This window comes from Eufriesea mexicana, unplaced genomic scaffold (genome assembly GCF_001483705.2).
Source record: "Eufriesea mexicana isolate 0111107269 unplaced genomic scaffold, ASM148370v2 scaffold325, whole genome shotgun sequence".
Classification (NCBI taxonomy): domain Eukaryota; kingdom Metazoa; phylum Arthropoda; class Insecta; order Hymenoptera; family Apidae; genus Eufriesea; species Eufriesea mexicana.
In genome coordinates, this window is record NW_016908500.1 from 1,766,314 (window position 1) to 1,789,266 (window position 22,953).

Sequence of the window (22,953 nt, forward strand, 5' to 3'; positions counted from 1 at the left end):
TATATATATAATATAATTATATTATTGCCTTTATTATTATAATTATGGAAATTTTTAAATATTTTTCTCCATTGAAATATTCTATTTTTACGTTTTATAACGTTGTATTTGACAATTATAAATTACTCTTACATTCTTTTAGTTCTTATAATGTCATTAATTTATAATTATATTAATGAAAATAGCGAAAGCTGAGTATGTATATACTGATATTAAGAAAAATTTTATAAATAGGTAATTTTAAACACTATAGATACCAATTTGTAATGAGAACCTAAGTACAGTATATATGTATAATAGGTATTAATTAAAGCGATGCAATGGAAGTAAAGAAGTGTACGTAGGTATGTAATTTCTATTTGAATAAAAAGCAATATTAACTTTACCAAAAGTAACTACATATTTTTAACAACTGCAAGATTAAGAAGTCTGAGATAAGTAATTTTGTCTTTTTTGGTAATTTTAGTGTTAAATAATTTAAACATCTATAATTTCTATTTCTATAACAATTTATATTTTATTTTTAACATTTTTGCATTTATTTGTTACTTATTATAAATAGATATATAATAATTGTTAGCTATTATAAATATTAACATATTTTTTTAGTGCACTGTGATATTTACACTGACCAATATACTTGCAATAATTATTAATTTTTTAACTTCAAATTATGGTGAAAGTTAATGATACACTTATATGATAACGACAGATTTAAAAATATTTCTTTATCGTATCTTGTACTTTCTTATATTTTTGACACTTAATACCATAATAATGATTATTTTTAGTTTTATTTATTTAAAAAATTTTTCTTGTCTATTTTGCAATAATTTTGACAGCTGTGAATACTGACGAACTAAAATCATGATTCTAATAAGTAAGCTTGCCTCGAAATAAGGAGAAAAAATTTTGAGTACAGAATCTAGCATACTATTAGCATGTCATTAACACGTTCATACATCAACATACAGGGTGACCCATTTAAACGAATGTAATCTTCGAAACCATTGATAATGTTTCACCGAAAAATGTTTTAGATAAAAATTAAATAGTTTTAAGGGGTATATAATCTATATGGTAGTCAAATTTGTTTTCCTAAATAAAACTATGTATTTACATATTTATGTGTATAGTAATTGATACAACTAGTCATTTCTTATAAAAGTGTACCAAATTACTTATGACAAATAATTATTAGTTGTGAAGATATGTTAATTTTAATATTGAATAGTACCCATATATATTTAACTAGACAAAGGTTTGAATAACATCTTTGAAATAATAAAAATATTATTATTATTACTATTACCTGTATCCAGCATTAAAGTTAAAATATTTTTTAAAACAATTATTAATAGCTATAAATAACTTGATAGTCATTTTAGAAAAAATGATGAGTTGTATCAATTTCTATATTGAAAAATATATATATAATTGCATTTCAAAAAGGCAGTTGACCTTGATATGTCCTCTACACGTTTATATAAGAAAAAATAACATCAGATTATGATTTTGTCAAAACCATTTAATTTGGTTTTGGCGTGATATATTTTTCAGTATTATCCATAGTTTTGAAGATACTCTCATGGATCGACTTAAATGAGTCACCCTGTATGTAACTTATCACTTAAATATTTAAATTTCTTAACAGAATTATTTCAAGAACAAGCCAGAATATTCAACATTTAATGAAAAGGATATCTTGATTATAATAACAATTTTCGTAATTATAATTTTTGTAATCCATATCTCATTTTAATATTACAACGTTAATTGGCATGTTTACTTAAGTTGTTAAGAAGAAAGGACTTGTTAAATAATTTATTTCCTCAATTTATTTTCATTTTCAATACATCGTTGCATTCATATTACGAACACATTTGATTAGACTTACACGTGCTTGCTAGAATTAAAATCAGCTTGATTAAAATTAATCACCATTTGCGAATGTCCATTTCCATAATGAAAGATTTTCTAATTCTAGAAACCATGACTAATTGTAAGAAATCATATAATTAACGTTATTTATATAGGTTACTAAGAGTTTTATATTGTATAATAATTTTATTTTGTCACGTGCCAGGGACTGTATTAAAGATATGTTAAGATTTTTGCAAAAAATTTGTTTTTACTTTTCATAAAATTATTTGTATTTCTTTATAATTCATATTTAGAAAGCTTATATTATATTTCACTCTTAACCTGACTCGGATCAATTCTTTATATTACGTGAAAATAAACAAAAAAAGAAGAAAAATGCTTTGAAAACTGAAGAATAATTTATGTTACATCAGATATTACTTTTCAAAATTTATTGTGTCAATTAAATAGTCTATTCCCTAAAATCTTTTAAATTTCAAACATTTTTTGTGTATGCAGAAAAGTAGAAATTATTGACTTCATAAATTAACAAATTTGTAATTTTCAACTATTTTTTTCTATTTTATAGAATGTTTAATTAAAATCCGATATTTAAATATCTATTTTGCCTTAAACGATATCGCAAAATATTTAAAAAAATTTGTATAATTTAGAAGTATGAATTTAATTTAAAATAAAATTTTAACGATATATATTTATTATTTACAGTAGTAAATATACGAGGTCATTATTTTATATGTGATTAAACATGTCTAAAGTGTATATGAACTCAAGTTTCAATTACTTTTGAAAAAATTAAAAGAGAAATAAATTTACGAGTATACAATTTAATATTTCACAAAATTCGATGCATTGCATAATTAAATTTTAGTGTTATTGTTATAGAAATAATTGAAAAAATCATAATTTGAACAGAAGAAAATTTCATATGAACGAATACATAGAAAAATTTAAAAAATAATTTGTATTTCTCGAAATAGAAAAAATCCCCAAAAATTTGTATTTTTCGAAATTATTTTTAGATTAAAAAGATTTAAATATTTTGAACGTTTAACAATTTCAGAGACTTTATTGTTAGGATAAAAATTTTCTATACATTCCAAGCATGAGACGAATGAAATATTGAAAGTAAAACCTAAAATACTGAGTTTATAATATCATCTCAAGTGATTCAGAATGCCTCTGATCGAATCACAAAGTAAATCAAAGTATTTTAAAAATTAAAAGACCTATTCTTAAAATTTCAAAATAATATATCTCAAAACGTGTGCACGAATAGAATGTTAAAAATACACTTAAAATCTCTAAATAACAAATATTTGTTTTCAAAATACCGCCGGAAGTATTGCACTGAACTCAGAATTTAATCAGAGATCTGATTGGTTGCGAAACACACATGCACCTCTTCTGCTAATCACGTAGATAGGGCACACGAATTTTTATTATTGACTACTGACGCGACATCTATAAATCAGATCGTATAACACCGTATAACCAAAAGGACGAATAGAATATATCGAGACCGAACGGAAAGAACGTTAAAGTGTACTCAGACATAGGATCAGCGTTAACCATTAATATAAGATAAAGAAAGTGTCGTCGTGGCTTATTTTATTACCGTGTCAGCGTGTGCCGTGGAGAACCTGAAAGTAAGAATTTCGAGACGTTAAAGATGGAGTAAGACGAAGCGAGTGTCGTGCTCTCTCGCTCTTGTGTCGTCAAGAGTGCCAACTTCTGAAACTTGCACGGTAAGTTGACAGTATTGTTGATTATCGTTTGTTCGATGTGTCGTAAATTCGTTCGTGTACTCAAAAATATTGTTCTTATTATTGTATTACTATTTATGAATATCATTTCTGGTAAAAGAGTCTCGTCGATTAATACTTTTAAAAGTTAGGTTAATGTTTTGTTGACACGTGAGAGGTTTCTCGTGTAGTGTATTTTCCTCCGAGTCGATGTGGTGCAGGGGTCTTGTGTGTACACGAATGATCGAGTTTTTAATCTTCTTTATGTTGCTTTGAATCCTGCCTGTTGCTGCAAGATCTGGTAGGTTGATTTTTGTTCTGCTTTGATTATGGCAAATATACCAATTTATAAGATGATTTGTGATATTTTGCAACAATAAATGACTCCATCATTAACAGATGGCATTTTATTATGACAGTATGTATGTATACATATATATATGGTTATATTTAAAACAATGAATTTGTGTTTGAGATTTTCCTTATCACTTGGCTTACTAAAAAATTAATTTGTAACATAAAATGTATTTGTTTATATTAAATATCTTTTATTGAAACAACTAAAAACATGCTTTTAAGAGATTTAGATTCTCGTAAAGCATTTTAATAATACGAGCTACGAAATTATATGTTAAAAGGGACATCTTGTATATGATTCACGAAAATGTTTATACACGAGGATGACGTTATTCAATTTAATTTTATTAGCATTTTAATAGCGTTTTTAATGGTGTGTTATGTTAAATGAAACGATACACACGTTTCCTAATTTTTGAAGTAGGACAAATACGAGTCGAATAAAATAATTTTTATATAGGTAAAGAATATTTATTTCATGGTATACATACAATTCACGAATTTAACATAACCTATGCAAAAATTGTAATTAAAATAGAAGATTATTTTACAAAATATTCATAGACTATAATCTATAATATTATATTTAACTTCATTATTAAGAAAAAAAGAAGTCTTTTTTATGTTAATATTTTTACACATAATATTCATTATTTATTTAAAGAAAAATTCTTTTATTTGTCCATAATTTGTTCTATTATTAAGATTAAGAATATTTTAATCACGAGTATTTCATAAAAGACAATTAAAATACTAATAAAATTAATCTAAATAAATTTTATTTCCGAGTATAAACACGAAATAAAAATATTTAGAATAAATAACATAAAATAAAAAATTATTCTGTATGTTGTAGATTGTAGACTATTGTATGTATTTACATACATATGTATATGATTTTATTTAGAATGGTGGTGAACCTATATCGGTGGAGGTTTGAAACTATGTAAAATGCTCTGCAATTGTTGGATCGGGATTATTACGGCCAAAGATGGTTATTCCACTTAGCTACGGTGCTTTTATGGTTTCGACCTAAGAGGTCGCGGTCGGAGATCTGGCCGATGCTTTTTGGGCCTTATAGCCGAAACTGGTTGGTTCCCAACAGCAACTCATAGTGCATTGTAGTACGAAGTGCAATAAATTTCGTTGCAAATAATTACTTCTAACCCTTTTAACGTATTTTTAATAATATTTCCTATCGTATTAATCGTATTAATAATAATACCGATAATATCGTCAAATAATTTGATTATGATATAGCGGATCCAGGGGTGACCAATGGAAATAATCGTCTCCCCAAGAAAAATATTTCGAAAAATATTCCGAATTAAATTATTTGTTATAATATCACATAGAAATATTATAATATAAATTACAAGTACATTTTAAATCATCTAAAGGGGAGGTTAAAAAATGTATGTAATATGTATAATATATATTACATATATTACATATATATTATATAATATAATTATATTTAATATAACAATTGTATTTATATTGTATTAATATAATCAATATATTTATGTTAATAACATATATTATATTTATTATAAATGATATTTTGAATTATATATTACATATATATTATATTATATAAATCGTACCTATTTAACATCATTGTACATTAATTTTAATGTCAAATCTAATATTTAACCTTTTAACATCGAATTTACAAAAAGTACACTATCTTGAAGCATACAACGTAATTTCATAAACATATATTGAATCAAGTTTAACAATATTTTAATGATAAAACTGGTATCAAGCATTTCGAGAATTTAGTAACTCAAATTTATACAGATAACGATAATTAAAGTGGTATAATGTGGTATACTCAATACAGGTAACAATAATTAAAGTGGTATAATGAAAATAAGTAAGCATATATGTGTGTCTAATTCTTCGAATGATATAACGCGATCGTAAAGTTAGTCAAGTGCAAAAGTATGTGTTCCGACTTTCAAAACGCAAATTTAATAGCATTTAAGTCGGTTAGGTTTCTGCTGTTCCACGCGTTAGTGTAGTGGTTACATTCCTGACTTACAAAATAGATATTCGAAAGAAAATACAGTAAAACACAATTCCTGCATTTTTATACGGTAGATCAGGATGTATATTTAAACAAAAATGTATTGTATTTTTACTGAACGTCGAAATTAATCTCAAATAAAAAAAAAGGGATAACAATTACCTATAAACATACATTTACACATATATATAGTATAAAACCAAGTATAAAACCTGACAACATACAGATCTCGTGAGACTTGGTGTCCACCAATGAATAGTTAATTTTAAGTAGAGCACTGAATGAATATTTAAAAAAGATTTTCTCAAAAACGAAGACTCGTGAAAGAAAATGTTATTCTATATTTTCGATTATTTTTTAACATAAATTCACTTCCTGCTGGGTTATACTATTAGTTACCGACCATTTTTTATGTATGAAAAAGTTAATTTCTATTATTTAAACATAAGTATTTTTATTTCATATTATTATAACTATTATTTAAACATAAGTATTTTTATTTCATATTATTATAACTATTATTCTGATTGAAAATAATTCTTACAAATTCATTCGTGGGGTTCAGATAATATAATCGCCAGGGGTCCACTCGTTTCTTGATTCGTCCCTGATCGAAGTCGTGTTAACACAGCTGACCAGACATTTTATTCCTATATTTTATTTGATTTCTTTTTATTACTTTTATTATTGTCAATTGCCAGCTATTTCGTAACTATTCTTGACTCGATTATCATCTTGATGTGTAGGAAATGCGAGATACCTCGTCAACAGCTCCTAATGACGCAATGCAAAATATGAGATGCCTCGTCAACCGCCCACCATATGTAGAATAAAATCATGAAGTAATAAAAATTGGAGGAATGCATTTTTGTTTATTGAAACAAAAATTTTGTTTTATATCATCGTGCATCACCAAGTTCTTCATAATTTTATTTACGTTTTCGATACGTATTTGTATTTTATTAAAAAAAGGAAAAATAAAAATAAAATATTAAGATAGAATATTATTCTCATGTTTCGAGACCAAAACATGTATTTCATTGGTTAAAAATTTGGCACGCAATGCTGTTGTGAGATATTCGAATATATATGTACTTTTGTGTATATATATATGTCTATATCCGTCTGAAACATTTCAGTTTAACGTGTATATTTTATTTGTTAAATGTTGCAAACATAAATATTCGAATACTTTCGTGTATTACTGTACACGTGTCGTAGATTTAATATTAACTTTCTAATATTAATTTCCATGTTATAAAATCGAGATCTATTCAAGTGACTCTTGAATTATGAGAACGTTAGGTTTCAGAAGAATGTGTTATAAAAATCTCGTTATATAATTAAAATGATAATCCAAAATGAGGATTTAAAGAATGATTTTTTAGAAAAACTAATTCATCTATTTATTAAAATACATGCATATATATATTTATCTATTTATTTTAGACACGTGCATATACCAAAATTTGTTTCACGAAATGCAAAATTAAAAATTGTATAAATGTTTTTCAGTTAATGGTAGTAACGATAAAACTATTTTAGTGAAATCACGAGCTGACTTAAAACACTTCTTGAGTTAAAAGTCATAAGAATAATGACGATATGCGTGTAGACATAATAAGGGTGTGTTGAATAAACGAATGACGCGAGAAATAAACCCAAGTCGAAATAATACGTTATATGAAACAAAGGTTATCGAACAAAAGGTTTCATTTAAACCTAACGGTAGTTTGTCAAGCCTCGGACAACGATGGCCCATCGGGGAAGGCCAGATTCTCCAATTCAGAGGTTCTCAAAGTGGTTCCGAGTTCATCTTTGATAGATTGTGATTGTGAAAATATTAAATTATTTAATTCTTGGTAGCAATTATGTTACGTTATTACATATTAGAAACGCTTCATTATGTATCAGATTTATAAATTTTATATTAATTAAGTTCGTATTCGATACCAATTTTCAAACTATCGAATCGACAAAATGAATGGCTCATAAAAATTACCGTTTTCGTAAATCTTAAAGTCTTAAGTTATCTTAACTATAAAATTATATCTTAAATATATATATCTTAACTATAAAATCTTAACTATAAGAATTTAGGAACTTTTAAATTTAATTTAATTTACCTTAAATCCTTCGAAACTCCAGCTTATAACAGTATTGTACAAACAATATGACGTACGTGCTAAAAAGAAAATTCTAAGATTATGTGAGTAAAATTAGAAAGTAATTCAACTATATATACAATATTTACGTTGCATTTATTGGAGATATGGACCGCGGTGGCGCTAGTGAGTTAGATGGAAAGTCTCAAGGCAGTCTGAAAACATTTACTCGTGAAATGATTAATTTATATCTAACGAGAATTTTGTATCTGCTTATAAAAATAGTTTTATACTTGCTGGTAAAGATTTTCGAATACCTTCTCGTCGCCAATTTACGTAAATTTAATAAAAAATAATTACTCATCGATTACAATACGTATTATTTATAGCAAGTACAATGTTCTAGATGATATTTATCATAAAAACATACAAAACATGATTCGCAAGAGACATAATTCTGCAAATACGCGAGTTTAAATCTGGTGGGAAACATATTTCATTGATATTTTTGGAACTGAAGAAATTCACGTAGAATCTTATTAGGGTCTTTTAATACTAGATATGTACAGCAGAGTTACACAGTTAGTTACGATAAAAAGTTTGTTGTTTCGCGGCTAAAAAGACAGGATACCAATTCTTAAATATTGAAAGAAGCTGTTAATTTTGTTTATTTCTACTTGATTAAATAAAGTTTAATCCTCTGCACTACAATAACGAGTTTAATTCTTCACAAATTCTTCGTGATTATAAAAATGAAATGAAATAAAAATGATGAATAAATGAAATGAATAAAAATCAAATTTCACGATTGTAAGCTATACCAATCATGCGACAATAATTATATTTCACACGTGTTTTAGCATACACAAAATTTGAAGAACTTGTAACATTTTTATCTAATTTCATTGTGGATGGAATAGGTACACACCGGTTAATTAAAATTAAATGTTACTTCAGTGTATAATATTTTATAATTAAATCGTCGTGCAAGAGGTTAATGCAGAAGAAAGAGAGTGTTTTATAATCCTAAAATTCCGGTATTCGGCTGCTTTTGTCTTCCTATTTGTTGAGGTACAGGAGTCTCTATTGTACTATAACTTGAACCCACTGTTGTTTCACCAGCGATTTACACACTCGTGCATTCCCCTTGTAAGTACCTGTATCTATCTTACTATCTATGTATCTAACAAGGTACATTAGGTAGCTCAAAAATTCCGATTTTCTCGAAATTTTGTGGGTTTGTCGAGACAACCTCGAGGGACGTTGTAAACTGTTTCCTTTATCGACAACAATTTATTTTAAATTAGGTTAGGAATGTTTTATTCAAATAGAAAATGTTTGCTATCTTGATAGCAAACCTAATCCTAGATCCTAAAAATCTACGAAATGTTTATTCCAAACATTTTTTCATACCTACTGTAGTTTTAAAGATATAATAGACGAATAGGAAAAATACCTAAATACACATGAGGGGTCCAACGGTTTTTACCTAATTTTTATCCACAGTCTTATCATTCAGCCGCACTGTGCATTACAAAAACACATATCTCGTAGAGTATACTTGTGGACGAAGGATGGAGGAATATGGTGAGAATATTTTCGAAGACTTTCCTTTCCAAAGATCTTTATGGGGGTCCTCTCCCCCACCATCGCTTGAAGTTGGCTGTTGCAGGTATCCTCGGTGGTAGATAGCTAGAAGGGACGTTAGGAAAAGGAAGGGATGGCGTTTCGTCCCGGGCCTGCTAGCGGACTCATCGGTAAGGCTCGCTTAGCAGGCCCTTGCCTTAGACACTGAGGATACTATTGGAAAGACGGGAAGTTATATATATAGGAAACTGGGAGTTTTCGCGAGGACTTGCGGGAAAGTCCTTAGTGGCAAGGGCGAGAATGATGGTCGCTACAATCTTTATTGGACTGCCTGTTCTTCGGTTCGAAAGGTTCGACACTCCTCGACCGATCGTCTCGCCATCAATAGGCATAACTGTTTTAAACGTACACAGTCGGAGACGCTGCCTGTCGCCTGACTACGTCGTTTATTCTGAAGATCGTTTACATACTTTTCATAAAGAGTCGTGAAATTGGTAAATTATACGACGTATTGCATAGTATACTTACAGTACGCGAGAAAATAATAGCATAGCTTGTAGTTTCCAGTATTTTTTGAATCAAATATAATATACGCCTATGTCACATACTTACTCGTATATTTAACCCTTTGTATTCGGCGAATTTTTCGTTACAGGAAAATAATAATTCGAAGACTTTCTGCCATAAGGTTGGCGATATTTTTAAAACGGTGAATAAGAAATCGTACGCAAATTAACCCTTTGCACTCGAGAGGTGAGCCTAAGTCACCGTTTAATCAAATTCCGAAGATCCATGTTAATTAACATATGAAATCTAAAATAACCTAAGATTGCATGGAGTGTCGAAATAAAATAATTTTAAGTCTTAATTTATACCCGATTCCTTATTTACCGTTTCAAAAATATCCTCGTCGTTACGGCAGAAAGTCTTTGAATTGCTATTTCTCTGTAACGAAAATAATCACCGAGTGCAAAGGGTTAATTGTAAGACGCAGAATTATTTTATTTCGATATTCCATTCATCGTTGGGTAATTGTAAATTTGATATATTAATTAACATCCATCTTTAGAATCGAATTAAATGGCGACTGAGAGGTACCTCTCGAGTGCAATGGATTAATTCTTAATCATACAAAACAATATTAACTACAGTTTACATTTCTTTTTGTGGGTAGAATGGACAATAATATTTAACACCTCTTTTACGAGTAACACATAAAGTATACTTAAATAAAAAATTTAAATAACAATTAATAATAAACTATTTCAAATGATAAATCGATTTTTCCAGAAATTTCTTCTTTCTCACTCACTCTTAATAACGATTACATTTACGTGTTCACTCTTTGATAATTCTCAGACAATTGTTTCATTCTAGCACATTCTTTTAAACATTTATTCAATCATTCAAACTAGGTGGTGTTCGCGCATATTAAATTTATGTCACATATTGCACAATTATAAATAAATGAGTTTCACTCGTTCAACTTCATTCACACTTTTTCCAAATTTTACTCGTTTATGTGAAAAATAGCAGGTACCAAAAAGCAGATCATCGAGATTTTGTTTTTCGAAAATGGAAATGAATAAATAAAAGATATCGATTTTTGTCATATTTACAAAAATATTCTAAAGATAGTAATTTTTGTTCAATATCTTTGTCATCTACTTCGAATAGTACTGACCTCTCCATGTAAAATCAAATTTGATTTATAATCAAACGAGATATTCCTTTCTGAAGGTACTCGAGAATCATAGAGTGTTCTGTCAATTCTGTCGCGTACTGTAAGTACATTATACACGAATGATGATAATTGTAATGGTACGATGCAGACAAATAACTATACATCATTATAAAATATTTCTGTCTAAAGAAAAGTCAGAATTAATCTTGTCAAAATTAGCCATATGTTTCCAGAAATTGTAAAAATAAAATATCCGAAATAAATTATTTTGACTCCTTTGGCAGTTCTAGCGTTAATACGTTTCTGAGATACAGTGCTGTGCAAAAGTATTGGCACAGCATGGTCCTAGAAATGCTTCAACCTACCAAACAAATTGATTCGAAGCCAAAACTTTTTGACATATTCGTTTATCATCTATCTCAGTTTATCACATAGCAGAAGCAATAATATAAATAAATCGATCCGCAAAATAATAACAAAAATATATCTATCAAAGGTTTTGTGTTACCCTGTAGCTAAAACTGATAAGTTCCACCTAAAATACCTTTAACACTTTGACTGCCACGTTGGTCATATATGACCGGCCACGGTTTCTCCTGTGACGCCAAGGTGGTCATTGGTGACCCCTAACGCTTGAACTACTAGAACTACATTGAACTACATTCAATGAAAATTGACATATAACCGCTAATTAGAAAATACTTTGAAATAAAAAGTGCTCCATTGAAAAACTAAAAATTTTTATTAGAACATCAAAAAAATATTAAAACAAATGAGAAACATGTGATTTCAGCGTGGCAGTGAAAGGGTCAAACGTAGATATACTATAAATTAGGGACAAAGGAAAAATAAATAAAAAATGTAGGTATGCAAATACTATGAATATAGTATAATATTAGCGTATATTCACTTTATAGAGATATTTTATTCCATGCATGAAAATTGGAAAAGAGAGGTTTCTTTGCGAATCAAATATACATATTTAGATTTCTGAATTTTATTCTCATAGTTTTATGTTCGTCACGACTAATAAATAAAAGAAATTCATTCCATAAATTAGAACATCGAAAACATATTAGAACAAATCTTGCATCTAACGGTGCATTTTCGTGGCGTCCTGAGAGAAACATGTGATTTCGGCGTGGCAGTGAAAGTATTAAACAATTAAAGCGAAGTAGTCTCATAGGGAAAAATTCATTTAAATATAGATTACTCGAATGAGAACAATGGAATATCCCTTTAGGATAATTGTATTTATGATTAACCCTTTGCACTCGAGAGGCGCCTCTCCGTCGCCATTACCTATATACCTATAGATATACCTATAAAAATTAAGCTTCGAGAAAAACGAAAAGCGAGAAATTGAATAATCAGATGATATAAGAATTTACAAAAAGACAAAAGAGCGAAAGGAATAACAATAAATGTACAATTTTAAAACAAATTTTAAAAGGGGTCATTTAACCCCGCTTGGTACGTTTATTGTTAACCCTTTGCACTCGACGATTTTTTGGCTAGAGAAGAGTAGAAATTCAAAGATTCTCTACTAAAATACTGACGATACCTTTTTGAGCAATAAATAAAGAATTGTATAATAAAGAATTGTAGAATTATTTGATTTCGATACCTCGTACATTCTTACGTTACATTAAATTTGATATATTAATTAATATCGATCTTCCAAATTTTATGAAACGGTAGCTCACCTCTCGAATGCAAAGGGTTAATATTCATTCGCCTCTTGCCCTTTTTTCAGCTATATTTCGCTCTTCTTACTGACATAAACTAGTTTACCCAGTTCACTAGTTCACTTCCTAGTTCACCTACTTCACTCAGTTCCTACTAAACCTGTAACAATTCAAAGAGATCCGATACTCTTGTACACCAACATTCGCTTCTCATATTTTTGCCCTGTCTGGCTGCACTCTGTGTCATCAGCATGCTTGTTTCTGATGATTAACATTAGATTTACGGAACCCGTCAATTTGACAGAAGGGTTGTTCCCATTATACGATGGTAACAGATTTAGTTAACTTATATTATATATTAATTATAATATATAATTGTTTTTAAATTAAACTAATCGTTAAAAAAAGGCACGTGGTTTCCTTTGTGGATTTGGTTTTATTAGTGTGAATGCAAGTGTGTGAGGTCGAGTAATGGCACGAATGTAGATGTGTATGTTTTTAGAAGTGCTATGGATCAGAGTCAGTATGTTATAAGGAAGTTCAGTTTGTTATAAGAAGCGTGAGAGTGAACAATTATGATATAATGCGTGTGTAAATTATAATTTTATAATAAATATACGATTGTTATACAACAAACTCACATCCGTTACCTGTCAATTTGACAGGTGTCCTTAGAAATAGGTATACAGATAGCGTACGTAAATTTAGTGTTAACCTAATAGTCGAGCACAGTTGTTCACGAGTGTCCATCCATCACGAACAGCAGCTTGGTCAGAATATCGCTTACCTCGTCCATTTTGAAACAAATGCATTCTTAGAACGCGTGTCTACTTTCAGCAGCGACTGTATATTCGAGGAATTCCTCCATGGTGTTTTTGCACCAACGTGATCGCAAAAAGCAACGAAACGTTAGGACACGGTATCTCAGCGATTTGCATCGGTTAAGACAGACTCCGCAGGTATGCCTAATATGCAGAGCTCTGATCGGTAAGTAGTGCATGAAAGTGAAATCGGTCTCGCTGATTCTGCTCGCCACCTTTTTTCGTGTCTCCTTTTTCCTCGTCCGCGATCATTCGAGTAATCGACATCGATCTTCCATCCGAGAGTAGTAATTTATTCGACGATTTATTCGCAAATAAATTGGAAACTAGTGGATGAGAGTCTAGAATTATATACGTATACCACGTAGAACGTGGGTTATTCGATCGATTATGCGAATTTTTGATTATATAAACGATCGATTATGCAAATATAGAGTCACGCGTGTACAGTGACGATCAAAACTGAATCTATACTACGTTGATTTTTGAACAGCTGTGACTTTGCGAGGAGAAATCGTAGAATATGATTTATGGGGTCAATATAAAGGGCACAGTCTGCACTTGGCTCGAAGTTTTACTTACATATTTTTATAACAGAGAGCAAAGACAATTTTTCGTTTAAGGAATTGTGAAAATCCAAACACTGGTAGTTTTTTTAAAAATTTTCTTGGAGCTCCAGATTACCACGGATGAAACCACTCGAGTTTTCAGTTTTCATAAATTCTGTAACAGTTAATGTACGATTTTTCGTTGCCAAATGATTTCGTAAAAAGATTTATTTTTGTGTGCATTATATCGAATTTTTCTTTTTTGAAAGTTATGTATATGATGAAAGAGTAATAATTGTTCGAAGTTGAGTATTTGAAGAGGATAGAATATTCATTGTGTATCTACCGAATAGTAGGTTCTTTAAAAATGCAATTAAATTTATAAAATAAAAGTATATATATATATGTACATATATACAATAATATCACTGATTTATTTGTGAAATTATCATTTGAAATATCAATGGAAAAGTATCATGTATATTAAATTTTAATATATTACTTTTAATGTATTTTATTATATTAAAATATAATAATCATATATAACAAAAAATATTTATAATATCTGTAATGTATAGAATATATAATAATATCTATAATATCTATAATGTATAATAATATGTAATAAATATTAAAATATATTAAAAGTAAATGACAAATTGAATGATAAATCTTGCATATTAAGATCAACGAAATTATTAAAATAAGGGATTCACACTAATGTAGAAATTGTTGAAAATCCATATTTAGTCACCTTGTAATAATAATACATTTGACATAACTTTCACTACTGTGTTTAAGCTATTATCACATTGATGTATTTAAGAAAATACCGTATTTTTGAGAATTAATTTCCACCGTGATAAAATCACTGCTTTTGATTAAAATTTTGTAATGAAGTCGAAAACATGAATATTATATAAATAATATTTTTTATATATTTTCTTTTTTTTTTTTAATACTAGAAGTGTTAAACGAGTCGATATAACTGGTTTCAGACTTTTTATTCTTGCAGACAGTGAAAACATGTTACTGATTTCAATAAGGTGAACGTTGACATTTATTCGCATAAAAATGTGATCATGTATACCTGTTTATTTTCATCATGACACTTCAATTACTCTCGTCTGAATATATTATACTTATATGAATATTACTAGTCAGTATTAGGCTTTAGTATTAAAAGCGAATATGGTAATCGAAAGTGAACTGTCACGCTATTATTTTTAATATTATATAATATTCTTCTATCAACAAACTTAGAATAATTCTCTTCTTAAAAAGAAAAATTCCAATTTTGGAATTGTGATTTCCGAAATAAACTCTAATTTGGTTACAATTTTAATTTAAATCTTCCAAATATCTCAAAATGTAAGTAGCCCATGTTTGCTTAATTTTTCAGAAATAAGTTATATTTTTGTAGCAACAATTGCATATAAATATCATTTGCAAACACATTCTAATTTTTCACTTTCTTTAAGCATGTCAGCTCTTTTTACTAGAAAAATAGCTTTAATTTTCAACTTCGTTTAACTTTTCACAAATAAATTAAATTTCGATGCCAATATTTATATTCAGTAGTGACTTTTAATCATATTCTTCCTATTTGCCAATCATTTTGCACTTTTCGTAAGAACACCAACTGTTTTCATTGGAAGAATAGCTTTAACGCTCATCTTTTCACAAATAAGTCAAATATCTATGACAATATTTATATGTAATGTGGGATACCATTTTCAAAGAAATCGCGAATTGGCTATTGCCAACAAAAGCAAATTATAAACCGATCAATATTTTCTACAAACAAATGGAAAAGTTATTTTAGGTAACAAAATTAACCCTTTGCACTCGAGAGACGCTTCTCAGTCGCCATTTAATCAAATTCTAAAGATGGACATTAATTAATATATCAAATTTACAATTACACAACAATGCGTGGAATATCGAAGTAAAATAATTCTACGCCTTAAATTGCATACGATTTCTTATTTATCGTTTTAAAAATATCGTCGACCTTATGGCAGAAAGGCTTCGAATTATTATTTTCCTGTGACGAAAACATCGTCGAGTGCAAGGGGTTAACCCATTTGCATCCAAGCGCGAAATATTCCGCGGGCCACGACTGTCGTCTATCACCGAGCGCGGAATATTCCGCGAGCTACGACTGTCGCCTGTCACCGAACGCGGAATAATCCGCGAGCTGACTTTTTTCATTACCAGTTGCTGAATATTCTTCATATGCCACAGATCACGTTTTATCCCTTTTGTGAGCATCTCACCTACATCGGTTCATTATATTCTTAACAAGTTTTACTTTTGTTGTGAAAATCCTTTTAACTATCATTATGAGTAGGTGCCGATATGCGCGTGGTGATACGGGCTTGTCGTCAGTTGAACGTCGCTGATGCCTCAACACGGCACCTTAAGTAGAGCCATGATGCAAATGGGTTAAGTTACGGGGTCCCTACGGGGAGGCGAAGCGTAGGTTAAGAAAAGCATAAAAGCATGGTCCTTGACGACCAAAACAGAGTCCTTAGAAATCAATTGTGACCAGCACGAGCGTGAGTCGCTCGGTGTTGGAAAGAGAGTTAAATTAAAGTGCGTCTTTGTGTGTTTTCGTTTCGTTACCTTGGTGTTCTTTTCCTAAGTTAAATTAGTTTTATGAGTTTTAAGTTTGTGTTATTCTGTTCTTGTTCTTTTGTCAATTTTAGGTGTCTCAAAACTAGTTTTTGCCATCCTACAATAATAGTGACTTTTGTTCATATTCTTCCTATTTGCCAATCATTTTGTACTTTCCTTAAGAACACCAACTGTTTTTACTGGAGGAATAACTATAATACTGTGGTTCCTCATTGGTGAAACTTTTACTCAAGAACCTTATCAAAATTATTGTTTCTGTAAATGTTTGTTTTATATGTGTGAATGCGAATGAGGTTGAATAAGTGAAACTCATTTGCGATGATATAAATATAGTATGTGCAAGTGCAGTGTAGTGTGAATGATGTTTGAAAAAATGTTTAGAAGAATGTGTCAGAGTAAAACAGTTATGTGAGAATCGTCATAGAGGAAACATGGGTATGTAACGATTGATAAGAGTGAGAGAGAGAGAGAGAGAGAAGAATTTTCTAGAAAGTGTCAATCAATTTTTTTGTTTAAAATAGTTTATTGCGAGTTGTTTTCATTATTTAAATATTTTTATCTAAATATACTAATGTGTTAACTGTTAAAAAACGTAGAAGATATTGGTGTCCATTTCTGTCCACACGTAATATATACATATGTATATATTTCAGAAGGTAATACGCTATTACAGAAAATAATGTCTTGTTTTTGAATTTTTGTCAGAAAGTGTATAGATATAAAAGTTTGTTTAACTTGATGAATAGAACTTAATTTTATATTTGAACGAATAATGAAAAATAATAATGACTTTCGTATTTAAGTCGTGTTTAAATTGTATTATTTCATATTACATTTTTTTTAGTTATAAATTACGTAAATTGTTCGACTTGGTATGGACAGTTTAATTATAAAAGTAATCATTATTTATAATTTCATATTTAATTTTTGCTAGACTATAAAGTATGGAAATTGCTCGATAAGGAGCAATTAAATTTATATTTACAAGATAAATAACAATTAATTTTATATTTAACTTCATATTGAATTTTTGACAAACTATACATTTGTATTTATATGAATAATGTTTCTTTAATTTCTGAAGCAAAAAAATATTTATATATATTTGCATCAAATATAATTTACGGTATATAACCAAGCTAATGTTAAAAAGTATAACTAGAAAGTTACCTACATATGTGATATGTTTTCACAGGTATGATATGTAGAAAAATTATTAGAAAATGCGAAATTATATTATTTCCTCATATAAAGTTTCGTTTTCATGTAACTTTACATTATGAAAGTATCATTTTAATTTGACTTTATATCGATTTTATTTTCCATCATTTATTATCCAGTAAGACCATAATGCGTCATTTTTAGTAAAAGGATGTTAAGAGTCTATGGAGACAGTGAAATTAAGAAATAAATTCATATTTGCATACATTTATTGTAAAGGTTGTGCCAAAATTCGCGCAAGATTTGAATTGTGCGCTATTTATGCGGCAAAGTGTTGTCAACGGAGAGAAAAAGACAGTGTGACAGTTGACAGTTCAAGGGTAATAAAAATAAAGCCTAACATGTGTAGGAAAGGATTTCAGAGAAACTATCGATTCTGGATAGCTTCTTTATTCTCCGTATGCTAGCAGAATAGTGTCCCAAAAAACATCCCTCGTTCCCTTTTATAAGGCCTGTCCCCTCTCCGTCGCCTTGTCTTCGCGTGTCCGTAGCCTCTTCCGCTGAGCTCCAGTCCAGACGTCCTAGCTTGGCGTCTAGCATCCCCATCTGTGGCTGTTGTCCTTAGGCCTTCTCCCTAGTTCCTAGAACTCCAACGAAGAGCTTTCTCCCGCCGGAAGACAATGGGCAGCGGTGAAAGTTGCCCACACATGAAAGAACAACGCGTCCTAATTATTGAGAAATAATTATGTCAATTCGTGAAAGGTCTTTTTCGGTACTACGGTCATCTCTTTATTTAGGACTGTAAATCGAAAAGTGAAAGCTCTGTTTTATGTCCTTACTGTCATCCTCCCTTCACTTTTCTACACACGTTGTCACCTAAGCCACCACTTGGGTAACCGTAACAAGCAGCTATATATCACCCTTCAAGACGACAAGCACAAGGACCTAGATTGTTTAAACAATCACCACCACCGAAAGACGCTGGAGCTAGGATACACCCCTAACAGTAATAGCAACCAATCAGCAGAGAGACGAAGATTATATAACCACCGACAGAGCAGTCACGAAGATCAAATCAGAATAGTTGTTCCGTCGTGGAACAAAGAAGGCCCCTTACGGTCTTCCAACAGCCAGGTCTTAGGGTCGAACAATTCGGCATCGGAATTTCCTGCTCCATGCCTTTAGCATGTTTGACTGCTTTACCTTTTTTCTTTGACTTCTCGTGTCGCGGAACACGAGAATCCTGGAGATCCCTAATTTAACGAAATTAGGCGACGGCTCTTAAGACTTGGCTGACAATAGGCCTGAGGGCTCCACGTGGTCCGCACACGTTGGAAGTCTCAGGCCCTCGTTAGGGGTAATAAACGACCGATGGGGTCACCAGCGCGCGGGTGGACCCCGGGTACCCCACCTTGGAGGAGAGTTTCCTCCGCTATCGTTGCTTTTTGGGGGAACCTTCCCTTTCTCCAAGGTCACGGATTCGCGAACCAAGGGAACGCCCTTGGTCAAAAACAGAGAGACACGGGTTCTCTCCTAACACTTCCGTACGAGCTCTCAAAGACACCGGTTCTTTCTAACCACTTCCATACGAAACATCAGAGACATCGGTTCTCTTGAAACAGTTCTCTTCGAATCAGCAACACGCCACGGTTCTTTTCGAAACCTCGAACGTCGTAGATACGACGCTTTTCCGCGCGTACAACTTAAACAGTTGCCCAATATTAATTTGACGGGCAACACGTGTCGTAGTCGCGAGACGGCCTTACAACCCGTCGGAAATACGAGAATTTCGATGGCGACAATATTCAATCGAGAGTTCAGAATAGTCATCCGAGAGTTATACTAAAATACAGTCCACTATGCACAACCTTCCTCAATGAAATTTGGTCCGTCATTAACCGTCGCCAACTAAGACCGACCTAGTGACGATATACAAATTACAAATCCACAGTTGTTCCTAGGTATGAAACAAGTAACAAATTATTTCCTATAATCAAGTTATAACAAGTATTTCGTAATTCATCGATGCATTTTCGTGTAAATTTGTCCTTTCATGGTCGTTATTCGCGGTTTTGCTCTCAGCTGTCGCAACCGCGTACCCATTTTTTCTTGAACGCGTTCGAAAACCCTCTTTCTTCTTTACCACAGGGCAAGGATTCAAATCCACGGTAACCTCGAGTCTTTGAATCACAATCGCTAATGCATGTGATTCACATTCTTCGCGTTTTACCGCGAACAGAAGCTGAGCTGGAAAATATCGCCTTTGCCAAGTCATCTTCTATCTCACCGGCATATCTTTCATGTTTTGCGTAGCATTTGAAAACAAGCTGAAGTAATATTCTTTCGTATCTGCACGGCTCTTTTAATATCATAATGCTCGCAGTATGGTGATTTCGTTTGAAAACCTAAGACTTTCTGCCACATTGTCAATCAATGGTACGATGGTCGCAGTGACAAGAATTCTTAATTGCTCGAACATTGCTCGTTCAAATTTTTGCATTTCGTATTTTTATTCAGATGCTGTCTTCTGCGTTAATCACTTGCACGTTTCTTCGGATACTGTAAAGAGTCGGTCAACAAGAATGATATAATAGTTCTCGTATGATGTTATTCTATATTTAACTCTTTTACAGTTTTTTCACAGTATATATTTTTTATAATTTATATTTCTTACTAATTTTGTTATAATATGTATATGCAATCTTTTATGTACTATAAATTTCATATTTCTTTGTGGTTATAGATACTTATAGAAATATTGGAAATTAAAAAACTTATAAAAACTTATAGAAACGTATAGAAATTGTGCAGTGATTAGTATGAATAGAGAATTTATTGTGAAGAGAAATACAAAAGGTGAAGCTGATGTCAAGGAGATTATAAACAATAACAAAAAATCAATAAAACAAGGAACAATAAATTAATTAAAGAATAAATGGCACAATAAAGAGCAATGGAATAACGATTATTTTATTATCAACAATATTTTTTTCTAATTTCATTATAATATTGTTTATTTATAATATAATTTTGGTACAAATATTGCATCGATACTTCCTATTAATACGTTAATTTAACACAATTTATTAGTAATTTACTGTTTTAAAAGATAAATAGGTAATAACTGAGTTTGGAAATAATAAATATTCGCGATAACAAAGAAATGAAATTGATATTAAGTTATTTAGTTTGCGTAGGAATATATAGAAATTGATTATTTATTATTAAAATTAATCTTCGTAATCTTGCAGGATATGGTATTTTTGAAAATCATTTTCAAAGTGTAATGGTGTTTTTCCGAAACATATTGAACAGTATTTTGAAATTCATTTTTTGGGGATAATTTGTGATAATTAACCCTTTGCACTGTGATTTAATTAGGAGAAACTATGCGTTGTAAAATTATTTAATTTTAATTAGCCACTATATACGTATTTTATTCGCAATCAAATTATAAAATTTTTTAAGATTTATGCGAATTTTGCATGTGTTAAAATTCGTTAAATATAATTTTAGTCTGATTCGAATGTATTGCCATTCATCTTTATGGGGTTTAGCATTGAAAACTCACAACGAATTAGATTCGTGATTATAGTATGAGTTAATAAGAGAAATAACCATTGTATTCGACTAAATTTCTAACTATCAAAATTGCATTCGACTTCTCGATTTGTTTAATATAATATAATTAGTATAATATTAATATATAATAATATAATTAGTATAATATTAAAAAATGATTCTTGTCAACTTTTTCGAATTTTTAAGTAATAGTGTTTATTTTTGCATTCTAATAACGAAGAAAAAAATAAGTAAAACTCGCATTATCGTGGAGTTAGTATTATAAAAATCTATTTCCTGTATTAGTAGCCTTGGAAAAAAATTTTGGTCGAATTTGATGATAGTTATTCTTTTATTATTTTTTCCTTCATAATAAACAAAGACTTAAATTACTTTCTTTCCTTTTTCATTTTTACTTCATATTAAACCGGGGATTTAATTCCCCGTTTTATGCAGCGTATTTTACATCTAAAAAATTATAGTGATTTTAGATAATTTCGTTATTATCGTGTTTGAAATATTATATTATCGTGTCGAAAATTTTTTGCCAGGTTCCATAAAAAGAAATTGAAGATGGTCGAGTATTTTCTTCCTTATTTAGGAAATCAATAAAATCGACGATGGTCATCTTTCATGTGAACTCTCCAATTGGTTTCGTTTTTCGTAGCATAAGCGTAACGACCACTTCGTGTGGTCTTCCATTTTCTGCAGCAGAAATATAATGGCCGCCACGTGTGGCCTTCCGACATTAACTCTTTAACGATGTTCCACGAGTATGCTCGTCACGAAGAGATAACTATTGTAAGTGTAACGACGAGTACACTCGACATATAAAAATATATGGCACCTTCCGCTTGTAAATATTGAAATTTTAATAAAAATTGAAAAATATGTGAAAAAATATGGAACTATAAAATCAATTTTTTAGTAACTATTCTCTGCTTCCTACTTTCTTTAATTACGAATTTTTCAATTTATGCGAATAATGTTCTTTATTTTAATAAATAAAGATAGAATAAAGATAATAAATAAGAATAGAATAAAGATAGTTATAAAATAAAGTATAGTAAAGATCGGATCTATATGTCGAAACGAACTTTTGATTTTGGTTGTATTTTATATTTCTTTGCGGTACAAAAT